The sequence below is a fragment of the Solanum stenotomum genome, chromosome 1 (assembly GCF_019186545.1).
Source record: "Solanum stenotomum isolate F172 chromosome 1, ASM1918654v1, whole genome shotgun sequence".
Taxonomy (NCBI): Eukaryota; Viridiplantae; Streptophyta; class Magnoliopsida; order Solanales; family Solanaceae; genus Solanum; species Solanum stenotomum.
Window position 1 is genome coordinate 77604724 of NC_064282.1, and position 6935 is coordinate 77611658.

Below are 6935 nucleotides of genomic sequence, written 5' to 3' on the forward strand. Positions count from 1 at the left end.
TATTCTTTTTATGTAGTTTGAATAAAAAAATTATGTTAATAATTTATCAATTCTAACCTTCCATATGAAATATTTGATATCATAAGACTAAATAACATGTTGAAACATTTTATATATGTTTATTCAAATTTAAAAGATTCAAAATATTATTTATTGTATTAATTTGTGTAAAATATAATATAAAATTAAAAATAATCTTAATTAGTACAATCACTAAATTAGATTTAATCAATGTATGTAGATGATATATTAAATTTTAATTTGAATTATATCAGAAAACGTATGGATATAAATGAGAGGGTGTTTATGTGAATTTTATCCGATAAAGCTTATTATATGTAATTATAGTTATCTTTGAATTCAAATTTAAAAAGGTAAAAATTGAAAATTAAAAGCTTATCGTATATTTTAAAATCGCTATTTTCAACTTAATTTAATGTTGTTATATAATATTGGGAATAGTCTTAAATTTGCTAAATGACTTATAATATTGATATTGTTCAAGATAGAATTTAACGCTAGCTAGATCATAAATATTATGTATCTTAAATTCAAAAGTTTAAATTTTATTTCTCATAAAATTATTTTCCAATTTTGAAATTTGATTGTCCTTTGAAAGTAATATTATGAAAACATAACTTAATACCTTCTATGTTTATGATAGTGATAAAGACTATCATTTTAATAATTTTTGCTATGACGATTCCTTAGTTATCTTGTGCTAAGGTTGAAAATCTGTAAAAATAAATAAATTTATTTATATAAATAAATAAATAAATATATATATATATATAATAATAATAATATAATAATAATAATAATAAACATAGAAGTCATTAAATTATGTTTATCATAACATTATACTTGGATTATTATTATTATTATTATTATTATTATTAGTTATATTTTTTAGATTATAGGTTATATCTTATTAAAAAATATTTATTTTAAAATGCAAATAAAAAAACCTGAAATAAAATTAAATATATTAAATAATATTTAAATGATACATTTTAAAAGAAACTTCCATACGTGGGGTTTTTAAATAAATAATTTTAATTTAAAAGTTCTTCAATTTGTTTAGAAGTAGGAGTGTAATGGGAAGTTTTAAAATTCCCGATTTAGTTGGGTAATTATTTTTTTTTGCAAAATAAAAATTAAAACACCATATTTTTTTAAATAAATAATTTTAATTTAAACGTTTTTCAATTTGGTTAGAAGTGGGAGTGTTATGGGAAGTTTTAAAACATCCTAGTTAGTTGGATAATTATTACTATTTTTTTCAAAATAAGATTAAAATGACATATTTAGTTGGTTTTTTTAAAAAAAAAATTTAATACATTAATATATTATTATTATTATCATTATTATTAGTTCATTTTTTTTACTTATACGTAAAGATAAAACATATAGATTATAGGTTATATTATTAGTTCGATTATATATATAGATTATATTTTATAAGAGAAAAATGGATATAAAAGTTAAAATATTCAATAATATTTAAATATTTAAATGATAAATTTTAAAAGAAACTTCCATACCTATTTTTTTTAAATAAATAATTTAAATAATATTAATCTAAAAGTTTTCAATTTGTTTAGAAGTAGGATAAAACATAGAGATTATATGTTGTATTTTCCTTAAAAAATATTTATTTTAAAATACAAGAAATTGATATAAAACTTCAAAATATTAAATATTATTTAAATGATGAATTTCAAAAGAAACTTATATATGTAGGTTTATAATATGAGGATATCTAATTAGTTTTAATAATTTAAATTAAGATATTTCAAAGGATAATACTTGATAGTTCCATAAAATTAGATAATGCTTGATAGTTCTATAAAATAATTAGGCTCAAAAACTAAATTTTTGATGCAGAACTTTCGTGTGTTTTTTATTTTTATATTTTCAAAGTTAAAATTTTTTATTTTAAACTTGAAAACCAAAAAAATTAGCATTTCTATTTTGAAATTTAATTTAAGTATTTTTGTTTTTTTTTAAATATTTTTTTAGGATTCGAAATTTTATAATAGTAACTGTTGTGTAAGTTTACACGTATACATAAATTTTAAACTAATCCCACTAATTTTGAAATAATTAACTACCAATACACCTTTTTTAAAAAAAAGACAATTTTATTATTTTTTAAAAATACTGCTTTTTTCTGGCGATGACATATATAAATTTTAATCCTAAAAGTTACAGAAATATCTTGTATAACGCAAATCATCTCGTTGTAGGCATCCCAGTTTTGATAGTCTAAACTTGTATTATCTAAAAGTTGAAATAAAATCATAAGTATTATTGTTTTAAGCAATCATAAATAATATATACATAAAATTATATAGTTAAAATCCAGAAACAAATTTACATCAATAAATAGTAGAAACTCTTTATAAGAATAAATACTATTAAGGAAGAACCATGTTCCAATAATACAGCTTTAATCTTTCTGTTTCATTGCAAATTTCTTTTGCAATATTTCCTGCGGCATTCCTAGACATTGGCTTACATAAAAATTATATTGATAAAATTAATATTATATAGATTATTGATTTTACATATCTTTAATCTAAGAAAAAACAACTTCATAGGAAAACCTAAAGAAAAAGAAAGAAATAGAAAAGCTTATATTTAAGAAAAAGATCGACTATACCTTTTTTTTTTTTTTTTTGCTGGTCTCATCACAATCCGGTAGTTTTCTTGTTTGGAAAGAGAAGAATGCTCTTTGTTGCCTTTTGTTTGTTTGTTAGAGAGACATCCTATTTATGCTCCTCAAAATGATGCAGTTGTATTTTTGAAATTCAAAATTATATCTCATTCTAACCGTATAAAAAAACTGACATGCGTTTTTTTTTTTAAAAAAAACATATTTCTTTTTAAATTTTATTTTAAATACTGAAATTTGAAGATTAATTATGGTGATGATACATATGCCATTTTTCTTTATATATATAGATAGATGTGGATGAGATGGTCTATTATCAATAGGTTTCTGTATATAGAAAAAAATGGTTCTATTTTTTTTTTATGTAAAATTTATTATGCAGAGGTTTTATTTTCTTCAAATAAATTGGCGGTTTATATTTTTTTGGTATTTGTAATTATGGTGCAGAATGATTTTTTTTTATTTTCAAATAAATGGCAAATGAATTTGAGTTTATTTTAATATTGTTAAAAGTTATGTGGTAGAAATTTTTTAAAGTTCCTATTTTTGGCCTTTGAATTATTTTATTTTATTTATTTTATGTATGAAATATAGTCTATTAAAAGAAAAGGAAAAAAATCTTTAAAAAGCTGCTCATTTTTTAAAGGAATTTAATTTTTAAGTATTTTGTTGTTACTTGCACCTAAAATTTAGCATCATTATCTATATATCATGTATAATTTTAATTTAGTTTCAATTTTAACTTTTATATTTTTAAAATTTATTTTAAAAAAAGGCAGTTAGCATTTTATTAGGAACAAAAATATTCATTTTATTTAAACAAAAAAAAAGATTATGTTAAAACAGTTTTTAACATAAACAATTTTTTAAAAACTGTTTTTAATTTCTGTTTTTTAAAAAATATTTTGTTATTTATATTGTTATTTATTATTTAATATATCTACAAATTTTGTGGTGCTGACATGTGTCATTTTTTCTTCTCCTTTTATTTTAAACTTGAAAACCAAAAAAATTAGCATTTCTATTTTGAAATTTAATTTAAGTATTTTTGTTTTTTTTAAAATATTTTTTTAGGATTCAAAATTTTATAATAGTAACTGTTGTGTAAGTTTACACGTATACATAAATTTTAAACTAATCCCACTAATTTTGAAATAATTAACTACCAATACACCTTATTATTTCAAAGACAATTTTATTATTTTTAAAAAATCATGCTTTTTTCTGGCGATGACATATATAAATTTTAATCCTAAAAGTTATAGAAATATCTTGTATAACGCAAATCATCTCGTTGTAGGCATCTCCGTTTTGATAGTCTGAACTTGTATTATCTAACAAGTCGAAATAAAATCATAAGTAATATTGTTTTAAGCAATCATAAATAATATATACATAAAATTATATAGTTAAAATCCGGAAACAAATTTACATCAATAAATAGTAGAAACTCTTTATAAGAATAAATACTATTAAGGAAGAACCATGTTCCAATAATACGGCTTTAATTTTTTTGTTTCATTGCAAATTTCTTTTGCAACATTTCCTGCGGCATTTCTAGACATTGGCTTGCATAAAAATTATATTGATAAAATTAATATTATATAGATTATTGATTTTACATATCTTTAATCTAAGAAAAAGCAATTTCATAAGAAAACCTAAAGAAAAAGAAAGAAATAGAAAAGCTTATATTTAAGAAAAAGATCGACTATACCTATTTATTTTTTTTTGCTGGTCTCATCACAATCCGATAGTTTTCCTGTTTGGAAAGAGAAGAATGCTCTTTGTTGCCTTTTGTTTGTTTGTTAGAGAGACATCCTATTTATGCTCTTCAAAATGATGCAGTTGTATTTTTGAAATTTAAAATTATATCTCATTCTAACCGTATAAAAAAACTGACATGTGTTTTTTTAAAAAAAAAAAACATATTTCTTTTTAAATCTTATTTTAAATACTGAAATTTGAAGATTAATTGTGGTGATGATACATATGCCATTTTTCTTTATATATATAGATAGATGTGGATGAGATGGTCTATTATCAATAGGTTTCTGTATATAGAAAAAAATGGTTCTATTTTTTTTTTATGTAAAATTTATTATGCAGAGGTTTTATTTTCTTCAAATAAATTGGCGGTTTATATTTTTTTGGTATTTGTAATTATGGTGCAGAATGATTTTTTTTTTATTTTCAAATAAATGGCAAATGAATTTGAGTTTATTTTAATATTGTTAAAAGTTATATCGTAAAATTTTTTTAAAGTTCCTATTTTTGGTCTTTGAATTATTTTATTTTATTTATTTTATGTATGAAATATAGTCTATTAAAAGAAAAGGAAAAAAATCTTTAAAAAACTGCTCATTTTTAAAGGAATTTAATTTTTAAGTATTTTGTTGTTATTTGCACCTAAAATTTAGCATCATTATCTATATATCATGTATAATTTTAATTTTAGTTTCAATTTTAAATTTTATATTTTTAAAATTTATTTTAAAAAAAGGCAGTTAGCATTTTATTAGGAACAAAAATATTCATTTTATTTAAACAAAAAAAAAAAAGATTACGTTAAAACAATTTTTAACGTAAACAATTTTTTAAAAACTGTTTTTAATTTCTGTTTTTTTAAAAATGTTTTGTTATTTAAATTGTTATTTATTATTTAATATATCTACAAATTTTGTGGTGCTGACACGTGTCACTTTTTCTTCTCCTTTTATATATAGATAGATTATTACTACTACTATTACTACTATTATTACTATTATTACTATTATTATTATTACTGCTTTTACTATTACTACTATTACTATTATTATTACTATTATTATTTTTGTTGTTGTTGTTGTTGTTGTTGTTGTTACTATCACTATTACTACTAGTACTACTATTACTATTAGGATTAGTATTAGTATTATTATTCTTGTTGTTATTGTTGTTGTTGTTATTATTATTACTATTACTATTACAATTATTATTACTATTATTACTATTATTTCTGAAATATAAATTTATATTCCTCTTATAAGTAATTTGTGGTGGTAAAGAAGTATGTGAATGATAGACAATTATTATTACCTATGAATGAAATTAAAATAAATCTTAAATCTTTCAAGTGATCTATTCAAATTATATATTTTTAAAATCTAAAATAAGTTGCACATATAAAATTAACTTAAACAATAAATTTATTTTCCTCTTATAAATAATTTGTGATGATAAAGAAATGTGTGAATGATACACAATTATTATTTCTTATGAATGTAACTAAACTAAATCTTAAATCTTTCCTTTGATTTATTCAAATTATATATTTTTAAAATCTACAATAAGTTGCACATATAAAATTAACTTAAATAATAAATTTATATTCCTCTTATAAATAATTTGTGATGATAAAGAATTATGTGAATGATAGGAAAATATTATTACTTATGGATGTAAAATATAAATTAATTTTATTTTAATTTTTTAAGTATAAAAATCTTAAATTAATCAACATTTTATCATGTTAACAACTTTAAGGGTACTTCAAACATTTTGATAAAAAAAAATGTTTACCAACACTTATTTGCCAATCACATCAACAACTTTCTTTTCAATTGCAGCACTTTTATCTAAACACATAATTACTTATTTTAAAAATAAGTTCAACACTTTAAAAAGTTACTTTTTTTAAGTCAATCCAAACAGACTCTTAATTTTCTAACATAATACTCCCTCTGTCCCTAATTACTTGTCCACTTTTAAATTGGCACACATATTAAGAAAATAATTAATGATATAGTGAGTTTACCATTTTATCCCTATTAATTATGAAGTGGATGAAAATTTTTACATTTTTCAAATAATTAGTCATTTAATTGAGGGTACAATAGGTAAAAAGAATTTGTCCTTTCTTGATTTGTCAAAATGAACACGTAATTAGGGACAACTATAAAAGAAAAAGTGGACAAGTAATTAGGAACAAATGGAGTATTTTCTTACGGTCTTGACTTGGACTAATGGAAAATGCTCATTTTGATGACATAAAAAAATAATATATTTTTAGAAGACCTTTATATAAATATATAGTATCGTTAATATTATAAAGGGAAAAGGCATAAATTCACTTTTGTACTTATCTCGAAAAGTCAGTTACACGCTTAAATTATCATGACGACTTATTACATACCTTTACTATTTAAAAATGAATTTATTTTACCCCTAAAACTGACGTAATTTTTTTTAAAAAAAAACGCGATTGACAGTAAATAAA